Source organism: Coloeus monedula (genome assembly GCF_965178545.1).
Source record: "Coloeus monedula genome assembly, chromosome: 2".
Taxonomy (NCBI): domain Eukaryota; kingdom Metazoa; phylum Chordata; class Aves; order Passeriformes; family Corvidae; genus Coloeus; species Coloeus monedula.
The window spans coordinates 33364558-33378325 of NC_138782.1; positions in this window are offsets into that span (position 1 = coordinate 33364558).

Sequence of the window (13768 nt, forward strand, 5' to 3'; positions counted from 1 at the left end):
GAACCAAGATTCCATGTGGTTGGTAGAGAAAAGACTGAAAACAGAGTCTGTTGGAATTATGGGACTGAGGTATTAGAAATATCCATAGCTATATTCACAGAAATGGAGTGAGTGAAAAGTTTGCAGTCTTCATGAACACAAGTTCTGAAACATATAATGTGAAAGAAGTGTTTCCAGAATAGGCCAGCCTGAGTGTTGATATCTGGTGGAACTGATTACAGGAAAAGTGCAGGAAAGGGATAAGCTGAATGAAATTTAGTTTGTTGACCTTCTTCTGATTGCACAGTAGTAAATGTTCTCTCAAATACTGTTTGAATGGGCAGCAGAGATCAGGTAGGGAGATAGTGGACCTCTTGGATCATACTGATGCAAAATAAATACATTTCAAATTTTTGAAAATTGGGTGATTTCTTTAACAGCCTTTAGCATAAACTTTTCTGTTTCTTCTATGTTTCATCTTGCTTATTTTCGCTGATGGATACACCATGTAGGTTTTACTGGCCTACATGAAGGACAAAGTGTGTTTCTTTCAATAGGAGTAAATTACAATTCCACTTCATAAAATGTGATGTCCTTTAATGCATATCCTTTGCACCCTTTTTCATGTGCAAAACTTAGTAAGTATTAAATGTATTGTAAAATCTGGATGCCCATGAGTTAACAGGAGTTACTACTATCAAAGCACGGGAATGACTATACTAAATCTATTTCAGCTTTTACTAGAAATGTCACAGACTCTGGGAATTTCTACTAACTCTACTCTTTGATGAGAAGGCTTATGAAAGAGTTGAGAAGAGTTTCCTCTTTTGACTTTGAATGTCTACTGTATTAATCTCATTTAATTCATATTTCCATGTATTTTTAGACTGTGGATGGGGTCTTCAAAAGTACTTCAGAAGTTTAGGCACCCTGGTCCCACGGAACAGCAAACAGAGTTGCGTGCCTTTGGGCAGCTAATACACATTTCTGAGAGATAAAAGGGAGAGGAACTCAAATAATAGTCTTGGGAAAAAAGGATAAAAACCTTTTGCAGATCTCAATGCTTCCACTGTATGTGAGGGTTCAGCCACAGACTTAGGCATGCGGCTGGGTCTCAAGATGCCTCATACCTGCCCTGGGCATCCTTTCTGAGTCCCTTCCTTCTGCAGCCCTGCTGCCCAGCATCTCACCACCAGCAGAGTCCTGCCACCCACAGTCTGATATGCCATGTTTTATGGGAGACACGTCGGAACTGCTGGCAAGCCACACATACCTCCAGAGCTGCTAGTGCTTGCTTGGATCTTGGATCACCAAAAATTTTAGGAATAAATGAGTCAAATACTATCTCTGCCTGGGCTCTCTGACAATGAATTAGCATGTTGTCTCTCATGAATATCCTTTTATTGACAATTCCTCTCAGCTAGCTTTTGATGTGGACAATAGATAAGGTTAGATCTGAGTCCTCACAAAGTGCTGTGCCTCTGGTCTTCCTGTTCTTTATAAAGATGTGTTGTGGTTAAATGATATGAATGAATTTGTTCCCAGGGGGATGAGAAGAAAGTGGAGTTTTGCAGCATCACAAAAACAGCATCATCAATGTGTCTACTATACCAAAATATAAAAGGTTATCTTCTCAAGGGAAAAATAAAGAAAACAAAAGCATTCTGTCACAGCTGACTTGCAGTCTTCTGTAGTCTGCACTGGAAAATTACAGATGCTCCTTGGTGGTTCAGATAAGTATGCAGTTTTCATTAGTAATTTCAAATTAGACTTCCACTGCTGCTATTTATTCTTCACAAGTGAATTTTTCCTTATTATCCTGTTTTCTTCCTTGGGAAGAGCAGAGGTTGGAAGCAGGTTTGGTTAGTAGTGGTAGTCGTAAATATTTATGTAACATCAATCTCCAGAGGCTTTTTCACAATCACATAGAGCATAATGTGCTTCTGACCTTTATACAGTTTCCCAGGAAATCAATCCCTTGAAGCAAGAGAATAGAGAGGGGCCTTTCTCCCCTACATCAAGGACAAGTTCTGGCTTCAGCCTCAGTGTTTCTTATGGCTCCTTTTGCTGGGCCAAAAGAGATGTTTACCCCTTGGGGAGAGATGTGTCCAGAAGTCCATAACAGGATGTTACAGCAACATAGTACAGAGTGCTCAGAACTGCACAGCTTTTGTCTAGTAGACTACAATATTTTGAGGTCCCTAGACTAGAACAAGGAGGCTCTTTTCCCATGATGGTCTATGGCTTCAAAAAAACTCCAGGATGTCATTTTACTTGCAGTGCATGGCTGATGAAATCTCATCTTACAATTTATATCTCAGCTCAGTTTAGAACTGAGATTTGTTAGCCTAGAGGAGATTCAGGGGGTTGTCATCAATGTGTCTAAATATCTGCAGGGAAGGTGTGAAGAGGATGGAGTTAGGTGCTTTTTCAGTGGTGCCCTGTGACAGGGAAAGAGGCAATGGGCACAAACTGAACACCAGGAAACACTTCTTCATGAGGATGACCTGGCACATATTCCCTAGAGAGGTGGTAGAGTCTCCATCCTTAGAGATCTTCAAAAGCCATCTCTAGGTGACCCTACTTGAGCAGGGGCATTTGACCAGATGATGTCCAGAGATCACATTGTCTCCATTAACATCGAGGTTGCAGTGTCAGCAGGTGTGGTAGACCTTCCTACAATTTGTAGATGCCTATTATTTTTTATCTCACAGTCAGAGATGCACTTTATAAGGGTGGTACAGAGCAAGTACAATTATTTGGGGAGAAGGAGGGTGTCTTGTCCATATGTTAGATACCATTGTGCCATTCCAAAAATGTGCCATAATGTTCAGCTTTTCAGGTTGGTATAGCCTCCTGTCAGTGTTATCTACCTGCCTACAAGTACCAGAAGAAGGATTTGATGCTTCATCTCTGACACATGTCAGGTAAGGCAAACCTCATTTTGGTTTACCCTTTCTAAAGTAGAGGCTTTGGTACAGATGGCTACTTACCAGTTGAATTAGGACAAAATTTTAATGTATTTAGGTCTTATAATATGAGCCTGTCATCCATGTAAATAAATATTCTGGCTGATGGAAAAGGTGGATGCAATAAACAAATGATCTGTTTCAGTACTGTTGTGCCATGGCCTAGGGAACTGTGTGCTTGATAGTGTGTCCCCTTCCAGTAGTCCTGGCTGGGGATGAGGTAGCATCAGGGCAGATAATTTTTGTGATTGCCTCTGAGCACCTTTTTGGTCTTAGAATGTTTCTTCTTTTTTTTCTCTCTCTTTTTAATATCTCAAATAAGTATGTGGAAATTTACAGTTGAACTAGAATTGGGTCTGAACATCTGGGTGGCTGTCATGCTGCATGGTCCTGGGCCAAGATTCAGAGGTTTCTCAGAAAGATGGGTGATTACAATGGGACAGTATCCGTGCCCTGAAAAGTATTCATTTCTCAGGAGTGAGATTTAACTGGATGTTTAGGGTGTGGGGGTTTTTCAGAGATAAACTGGTAAACATTTAAGCTAGTACTAAAGAGGTAGAGAGGATCTCTGGTACCTCTTAAGTCAATGTGTATTGCAGTAAGAGCCATTGAAAAGCTGTCATGGAGACAGTAGCAATGTGGATTATCGTACTCTTAAACTGTTTGTGTTAATATAAATGAAGATGTGGTCTTCAAAACTTTTATTTCCTTTCAAATTTTGAGCAAAGGTACCTTTATTTTTAAGGGAAGCTGTACAAGAAAACATTCCCAGTAGAAAATTGATAGATCTATAGTGCCTGTGTCTAGGTGCTGGAGCTATCTCTTGGGGTAGAAGCAATGCAGTGTAAGTTAGAGAGGCTTTGAAAATGTTTTAATTTTTATGGTAATATGTAACCTGTATCTTCGCTGGTACTGAGTTAAAATCACTGGAACATAAGATTTAGTTCTTGAGTAATACAAGTTTCCAAAATCTCTAAATTAAAACAAGAGCATGCTTACCAAAGAAAGCTATAACATATAAAAACAGAAGGAGAAGGAAAATAACAGAAAAGAAAACTTTGAGGAGAGAAGGCTGTGGAGTTTATTACTCATCCCTAAGAAACCTGGTTATCAAATTTGATTAGGTTCTTTTTTTTTTTTTTTTTTGGTAGTGCCTGTAAAAGCTATGTCTTAAATTAATGAATCCAACTGTTTTTAGTTAGTGATTATGGACATGCTGCAGACATTCATATATCTGAGTGAATAGGAAGGCCCAATGCATAAATTTAGGGATGTACAAACCAGCCACCAGAGGCAAAAGTAAAGAAGATACAGGTGTGGAAACTGAACACAGTAAGGATAGGATCAAAAAGGAAGGATTAACTGAGGCAAGGAGAAGTCCAGCGAGGCAGCATTTGCCCAGCTGACTATGGTAAATGAGAAATGGGTCATTGAGGGAACTTTCAATATAATTAAAAATTAGACATAACCTAATTTGAATAACTACTGATCTAAAAGTCATGAGTGTACCACAACTGCTGTTACTTGATGTGTAATTCTATTACAGGTTGGAGTTGCAAGGCTGTTTTTAAAATATTTCAGTTTACCAGCTACTCTTTTGGATCTGCTGACTTAGAGTAGTACTGTGGTACTAATGATCCTCTGCACCTCAAACTGATAAACAGGGTGACTTCCGAATATAGGTTTAAAATCTATTGATTAAGCTTTGGTTAGAACATAAAAATGCAATTTTTACAAAGTACAGTACAGAAAAATATATTCCTAGAAGGCAAGTGGGGTGGCTGACTGCCTGATGTACTGAAAGTATCATAATGAGTGCTTCACTGCTTGGTTTTATATGGCTTTTTGCCATCAACAAAGCACAATGAGGAGTTTGATTAGTTTGGGGCTTCAAAATAAGGGAGAATTTCTCCTTAGCAATCAGTGGATATAAGACAAAACTTTAATGCAACACAACCCATTTGGGTGCACCCAAAATAAAGCCATATCTCAGATATTACTTACTAAGGAGACTGAAGTGTTGACACCGTTTGGATGAGAGGACTTTTAAGTCTTACAGCACTTTTAAGTCCAGGGATTCCAAAAATCATACTTTTCTATGTCTGCCCTTTGAATTTTGAACTGTTACTGCAGTGCACAACACTGCATGTCTGTGTTTGTGTGAAAGAGAGAAAGAAAAGGTGCTGCTAGTGTTCCAAATTATATTATGGTCATGTTAATTCCTACAGCACGTTCCCCATATGACTCCCATTGCTTTCCCAGCAAATAAAACAATATTTCATGATTTTTTCTTCATAAACCATTTCTTTCTCGTTGTTTCTTCTGGTCTTGCTTCTGTCTAATCAGTGTTCTTAATCTTGAATCACAGAATATTCTGAGTTAGAAGGGACCCACAAGGACCATCCAGTCCAGCTCTAAAGTAAATAGCTCATGCTGGGACTGAACCTGCAACCTTGGGATTATTAGCACCATGCTCTAACCAACTTTAATCCTACATTAGTTTCCTCAAAACTCCTGAGCCAAACTCAGCTCTGATCCTCTTGTATTTCCCCTGTGTGCTCAAACCCTTCTCCTGTGCCAGGAAGAATTACACATAGCAGAGTCTTCTCTACTGTGCTGGGACCAGGACTGTATGTAGTGCAAAGAGTAGGGGCAGGAGCAGGGGGTTTGCAGGAACTACTTTTCCTTCTCTATTCTCTTAATGGTGTTAACTATAGGACCCCATCTCTGAGGAGGGCTGAGATGTCCCCAATATCTGCTCCAGTTCTGATCTCCTGGTCTTTACCACACGGGGAGTAAGGGGTCCAGACAGTCTCAGGTGGTTGGTTTGCTTTCAGGTTGTTTGTAGTGTACTGGAAAGCTGAAGCTTTTGTTGTCAGCTGCAGGCTGCAGCTATGCTCCAAGCTCATTTGGCATGTGGAGAATTTGAAGGAATGGCAACACTTCAGATCTTCAGGAAAAGCCTGAAGGAAGGTGGTGATGGCTTCACACAAGTTTGTCTTCCTTTTGAGAGAATGCTAGCTGTAGTTATCTAGGAAGTGCCAGGCAGCAATGAGTGACCCTGGGAACTGAGCAGGAAATAGTTCTCCCCATGGATCTCTCTTGAGATCCAGCAGCTCTGAATGTTATTGCTATTTGTTCCATGATAGTGTTGCCTTTTGAGTTCAGAACAAAATGTTTCAGCTGAGCAATGAGTTGAAGGCACAAGGATTGAATCTGAGGATATCTTTTGATGTGACATAAAATTATTGATGACAGCTAGTAGCCACAAGAGAGTGTACTGCATAATGCTCTTGTTATCACTCTGGACTAAAACTTTTGAAGTTTAGAACCTGTCCCAGAATTTCTTCATGATTTCACAAATAAAGACATTTACCACTCTATCTGCATCACCCTTATATAACCTCTAATTCTCAGGACAATGGTACAATATTCCCTGCTATGCATGTAGTAGCTAACAGAGGAATTCACTGAATCCAGAAAATGATTAAAGTAGCTAACCAAGAAATTAAAAAAGCTAACTAGGAAAAAAAAAAAAGCCAAACAGGTGGACCCCACTTTTAATCATAGTGAAGTGCCTTTGTCTGGACTAGGTCCAAATGTTAAGTGTAAAGCCAGTGCTCTGTCTTGAAAAAAATTGAAATAACGTGCTTGGGACTGGTATCTGGGAAGGAGGGATCCATTTTCAAGTCTTTATTCTGACTTGGGTAGGGCAGGCCAGCAGTATGACATGATTGCCATCTACTTAAGGTTCATGGGCAGGCCATCTCAGCCACTCTTGAAGCTGTTTCACTGCTCATAAATTATTAACTTGGCTGTGAGGTAGGGAACTATTAGCTACCCTCTCCCTTGCTTCATGAATCACTACATGTGTAAATCTTTATGTGGATTTAGTCCTTAGGGAATTACTACAATAGGAAGCAAAAGAATAGTCCAGTGCTTGGATAGCAGTAGCCAGTGGTGTGAAGAATTGCCATCACAAGGTGTCGGCGCGTTAGCTCTCATGAGCCTGAATGCTTGTTAGTTCTCAGGCACTATAAGAACATCTTGGTGTTAGATGGACTTGTCCCATAGTGGAGCCCTTAGCCCTAAGAATGGTAAATGTGTTCCTCATATAATGTGTGGCAGTACTTAGAAACATTTCTGTACCAAGGAGTTGTCCATGTGAGCTTGAAAAACAAGCAGAAGTGAAAACAGCAAAGGATAAATACAGAAGTAGCTGACTGGCATTTCCACATAGAATTCAGCCACAATTTCTTTGGCAGAGACAAACATCTACCTGCCACTTTTCTGTTTGTAGAAACCCAACAGAGACACCTTAAAACAGCCAGCAGCTAAATGGTTAGGGAAGTCATTTAGGTTAAAGCAACGTGTGTTCGTATTTCTGTGTGATTAAAATCAAAGGATTTGAGTCTATGTGATAGTAAAGGCCCCAGGCTAAATGGAAGTTGGTCTTTCTCAGTCTCCTTTGCTAAATATTTGTTGCAGAATTAGAGAGCCAGTGGTTCTATCTCTAGCTCACTTTTGAAGGTGTGGGGGTTGTGAAAACCTGACATTTAGGATCCATTCCTGTGAATGTTAAATAGTTACACCGAGTGGGACAAGTCTACTGGCAGAGACTGAAAAAGATTCAACTCAAGGTACATAGCAACTACATTTCAGGTGGGGCAGAGCCTTGAAATCCTGGCCCCAAATCCCAAACACACTCACCTGCTGAGTAGCTAGTAGCAATTTTGAGGTCACTAGCTGCTAAATAGAGCATGGAGGCACCTACAAAGTGGTTGCCACTGGAGAACCCTGAGGATGCCAGCTACAATGCAGAACTGCAGAGCATAGTTAGTGCTGCTAAGCTCAGTTAAGTTACATCAGACCTGAATGATCTGGTTTAAAGGATGTAGCTGTACATACATCTGGAACAACTGTGCAATGCCATTACACAAATAAATGACGTGCAGAAATAAAGTCCAGCTGTCGGTGGCTGAGCACGTTTCTCACCTATAATCTTCCTTACCATTTGCTTTGCAATAAAAGGGAGCTGTCAGAGACTGCCAATGGGAGCTGTGTCTCCCAGCCTTGCCCTCCCTTATCATATTTCTGAGCAAAGCCAGCTGATTAAGCAGTGTCTGCTGTGACTGACCTTGTATCTGAGGTCAGTCAGAGACCTGCAGAGCAACCTGTTGATTCACTCTAACAAACACAGGCAGTAACTTTCAAGTTTGCAGCCCTTGATGCCCTCACTCAGATGGGCATGGGAGGGTTACTTTAGGGCTTGGTTTAGATGTCTGTTAACTTGCTGTACAGTTCAGCAAGTTGCTGTGGCTCAGGGCAGTTTTAGCCTGAGAAATGAGGGATGATGAAATTCTGCCTGCACACAGACATACACAGGGGTGCACCATATGGTAGGAGCAGGATTTGGAATGCAATAGGATATGTCTGTGAAGAACAGTGAAGTAGAATGGGGGAACATAAGATCGTGTTGTAAGAACATGTGTTTCTGGAGTAATTCAAAGCTTATCAGCACAAGGAAGTATTTGCCAGTGTAACTTCAATTGGTATCGCTATACCAGGAAACCCTCCTAGCAAGTATAAAGCTTGTATTACTTTCCACAAGGAAATAAAGGCTTATCTTGTTGGAATAACTGTTGTATTCTGGCCCAACACAAGCTGGCAGTCTTGGAAGGAGAAGTAAGACTTCTCTTTATCCTTTCACTTCTCTGTAAGTCAACTTCAGTCACGAAATGGAATTAATGTTTCTTATTCTATAGCCCCCAGGAATACCGAGAGAAGTCACTACTTAAGCTCTGTACAATACTTTCCAAAAGAAGATCTCTGATGCACTCTACTGATGCAGAGGTGTACTGTTAGCATGCTGGGAGCACTCACACAACCTCTTAGACTGCCTCTTGTCTCTAGCTGGTGACAGCAGTTGAGGAAAATTAGATGTGGTCCGCTTGGCTGCCAGTTACTCGGAGATAATCTAGTTCCCAACTATTGAATTTCTACAGGGAAAAAAGGTTTAATCACAGCTGAACCCTAATCAGGCTCATCACACTAAGCTCTAGCTAGTGCATGTGGCTGTAGGCATGTGGTCCTGTGTGACAAGCCAGAGGCAACTTTGGTAAAATCTTTTGGTGTCAAGAAACCCAGGGAATCACTGTCACTGCACAGATACCAAAGAACAGTTCCAGTCTTTCTTCTACTTCTGCTGTTCTTTGAAGTGCCTAGTTTGCCTGAAAAGGGCACTGTAATGTAGCAGGCTGATTTTTTAAAGATCAGTCAAATAATTAATCTCAGCCAGTAGACATCTATATACAAATTAACCAAAGGACTTCATGATTTGTCTGACCTACTTTTAGAATAAGATGGGTTTCATCTAATAGCGTGTATGTCATTCAGGTTTAGATGTGCCCTGCAACATCTAAATGTGCACATTAAGATGTCAGATGAATCACATCCTAGAGGTCTGTACCCACCCTGCATCTAGGCCTCTCAGTAGTCTTCTGTGTGGATGGTAATAAAGCAATCACTTTTGCTTTTATTTTAGGTCAGTTTCACATTTTGGTATTCAGGCACTTGGCAGCTGTGTAATGTTTGGTTTGCAAACACTCCCAGGGAAGGGCTCAATCCAAGCCAATTATTTTCTTTACAAAGAGATAAAAACTCAAACATTTTTCTTTACTCTCACATTTTGTGAAACATTTTTTTGTTTTTACACCCCAAAAAGGCCCAGGCTCAGTTCCTATACCCTTCATATGTTTAAAGATCTCCTCTTTCCACACTTTAGCCAGGATTATTATGTCGCTCTGTGCTCGATTTTGATGGATGTAGAAGTATTTTTCAAACTCTTCTTTAGCAGCCCAGACATTTTTGAAGCCGGAAAAGGCATGGACACAACTAGCCTGTGCATCACCCACACATGGACTAAGGCTGACCTATTGCTACCTAAGCTGGTATGTCTGAGTGATGCACAGCAGCTCTCTGGAGAAGCTGGCTTTGGTTTAAAAGCAGCAGATTTCCTAGGAATGGTGCAACCTCCCAGGTGCTGTGCTGCACTGGGACCCTCACACTTTGGCTGCTCTGCTGCTGGGCTTGGTATCTCTGTGCCTGTGCTTTGCTGGATGATGTAGACACGCCAGCAGCCACTATGTAGCACTGCTGTCGCTGCTGCTTTGTTGCCATGCAGTGGAGAGTGCTGTTCTTAGGAGCCTCCAGAGAGGAATCACAGGGAGTGTTTAAAGCCAGCACTGTCTCTGTTTATAAAAGCCAGGTCTCACTTCAGCCTCATTGAGAAGTTCTCCATTAAACTGCTGATCCAGTCTTCATGCTTCCTCCCACTCATGAAAGTCTAGAGATCAAGATAATCTACTTCCAAGATAATGGAAGAATACTAAATATATGCCAGATACTTGATGGGAGACATGAGTATATTGTGATTAAAGGAAGTGAATCATATCTTCAAACAATGTAAATTTGTACAAACTTACTTCAGCCAAGAATGTATGCCCACGGTCGTATTTTCAACTGGAATTGAAAGTTAACTAACAAATGGGAGAGATTTCGGTAGCAGGTCAGTCAGGCTTGTCCAGTCTTTCTCATGCTGGAGGCCAGGTAGGAGTTCTGGGCTTCTTCCACTTAAGCCCCAAATCTCATAGTGGTGTCTACACATTCCTGGTGCAGGAGGGACCCCTTTGATTTCCCCTTCTACTTCTGCACACACAGCAGCTGCTACATCCACTGAAGCAAGAGAGACTCCCTGTGATGCAAAGCAGGCACTGAATCTGGACAAGACCACTTACCTGTTTGAAGTAGTTTGGTCAGTCTATGCTGTTGTTCAAGAAGTGTTTCATCTGGAATGTTCACATTCTCATTTGCACAGTTAACCCAAATATGGAGGTGCTTGTAAGGCAGCCCAAGAGCTGCTGCCAGCTCATTGATAGGTCCATCTGTACCCTGAGCATTTTCTCTTTTTTAATCAAATGGTTTTAAATTAAGTATTTATCTGACCATATAATTCAATACCCTGCTGTTCAGAAGCTGGACAAACCTGTCTTTTATTTGGTTTCTCCAGTCTTTCTGAGGGCAGAAATACAAGACAGAGAATATCTGGTTTTTTCTTTCTTAGTTTTCTGTGTTCCATATAGAGACTGTTGAAAGGCTTATACTACTCCGTATCTTTTGAGCATAGACTTCTGCATAGAATAATAAAGAATGAGTAGACTAAGGCCTGCTGGATGACTCCCAATGGATAGGAAAACAGCAATGCTAGCACTATCAGAGATGAAGAAAGCAGGTGAGAAGGAATCAGCTCAAAGATAACACCATTAGACACCAAAAGCAAATAATGTCATCTGCACAGACTAAGTTGTTTTGGGTTTTTGTTTGGTTCTGTGGTTTGGGGGGTTTTTTGTAATAGATGCATTAGATGGTTTAGTCTCTTCTATTTTTTTCTAGCTAAAATGTTTTCAATCTTTAGAGATCATTTTCTTCATCATGTTGGAGAATACAGAAATCAACGTTTGGTTTGTTTGATGCTGATGTCCCACTAAACAGCAGACCTCTGGCATTACGGAAAATGCCAATTTAATTGGAAAGATCTAATTTTCCATTTTCTGGATCTGTGAAATGTGATTTTAGATATAAATGAGAGTCAGACCCAAGGGGATTATCCAGATTTATTAATTTAAATTATCATCAGTGTCTGAGTGGATATTCCTGTGTCAGTTTCTAAGTGATTTTTAAGGTGTATAGATTGGGAAGCAGACAGATGTATGAACTGGTTAGTGGGTGAAACACGAGCATAGCTCAGAAGTCGTGGTTGCCTAAATGGGAGAGCACAAATGGAGGTAGCTGCTGGATGCAGGGATGCCAATTAAGCCACTATGGGCAATGGTGGGTTTAGATCCATCCCCCTTCTCTTGATCAGTCCACCAAAATACAGAGCTGTCCCTGGGGCCTGAGATAGGTCCCTATCCCTCTGCTGAGGTTTCAGCTATGGAATTGCTGAGAGCTCCCTCACCTGACATAGAGCTGTTTTGGGGGGAAAGGCCTTTCCCTCAGCTCTGCCCGGGCATTTCAGAGCCATACAGCAGCTGGGTCCTGAAAGCTGTTCAAGGATGTTTTGTGTAATGAGAAACTGGTAATGAGATCTGCAGAGCAGCTACTCAGACGTGAGGCAAAGTAACACCAGTGGCAAAGTGCACTGTTGGTGAGGCAGTGATGAAATCTAGCTCACCCTGTCTTCTTGCAGAGTTTACAAGTGCCATGAAGTGAAGATGCATGGCAGTATTTCCCAGCTTTAAATTATGTAGGTTGTCTAGGCTGTAAAATGCTTTGGTTTTCTTTGAATGGTTTCTATAGACAGCTGCAAACATGTCTCTCTTTCCCCTCTGCTCCATTTACTGATACCACGCTCAGACCTGCTGTTATCCCACTGCTTATTGGTACAGGTCTCAATGGCTCTGAAAAAAGGACAAAACACCCTGTTTATTGGAGCAGGCATCACAGAAGACATTTTCCATTACCTTCAGTATCACTGTCTTTTCCCTCTCTTTATACATAGCCGTGCAGTATAAAGGTTACATGATCCAGGCTTTTCCCCACCTCTGGTGGGAATTTCTTGATACTCCGGGAAGAGGGGGTGCTTATAAGCGTCAAGAGATGCACAAGCTGTCTTGCTGTTGGGGAAGTCATATGTACTAGGTGTGAATCACTTGAGGTGATTTGTGAATGCTGGCTATGCCTGCCCTTCCATTATCACAGAGCTGCCTGCAAGCACTGGCCTGTGTGGTATTTTGTATTGTACTGTTGTTCATGAACGCTGGGTTATCACGGATTACTTTATTATTCCATGTCACTCATGCACACTCGTGCAGGCGAGCCAAGTATCCATTTGGATCCTATTTTCTGTTATAAAATCATGCATGCCTACATGTAAATCTACACTAAAAAAGCTGCATTCATACGGTAAATCTCAGCTCTCTCTTTGCCTGCTTTACTTGAGGCAGAACATCTCGTGTTAATCTCAGCAATGCGGTTGTAGAAAGATGAGTGCAAACCAGTGAACTGTGTGGTTGGCTGGTAGTTTAGAGGTCTGGATTCTGTTCTCTGTTTACATTTTGACCTGGTGCTTGACCCTGGGATCTCTCTTTGTTCATCTTGTCTATTCAGATTGATGGGTTTCACTCAAGTCTGTGCTGGACATAAGTACTCAAGTCAAGGGAATCAGGGTTTCAGGGTAAATCTGCATTGCAGTTTTAAGCTGTGTTCCTGCCTGTGCATTTGCCTAAACCCAGTACTGTGTCTGCACAAAAATCTTGCTTATGTGGCTTGGATTAAGTGATAAAGCTCAAGCTATTCCCAGCTGCTAATCAGTGAATTCCTGAGAGTGGCTTTTGTTATGTATTCTTGGCTTGACAAGAACTGTTGGCTAAAATTACTTGTCTCCCAAGGCACCCATCCTGTGCCCGGGGCCACAGGAGCTGCCGGTTCCTGCAAGCAAGAGCCAAGTAAGCACAGCAGGCACCAACATCATTTGTGAGATACACACATACATTTCTCTACAAGCAGGACAGTTTTTGTCATCCAGTTATGGGCCAGTGTACCTCACTCATGTAGCAAAGTAAAGCGTCCTGGTGTGAGTGACTGCAGGAATTACTGAGCTGTCCCCCTTTCTCCTGCCCTCCCACTCACAGGTGTAGTAGAGGTGCTGTACCAGGTCAGGAGTCCTGCAAAGTCCTTCCAAAATGCTCCCTTCAGACTGGAACCCACCCCACAGTGAACCTTTCCTGCATTTTTAGCCTATGTGTGCTAACTAATATAAA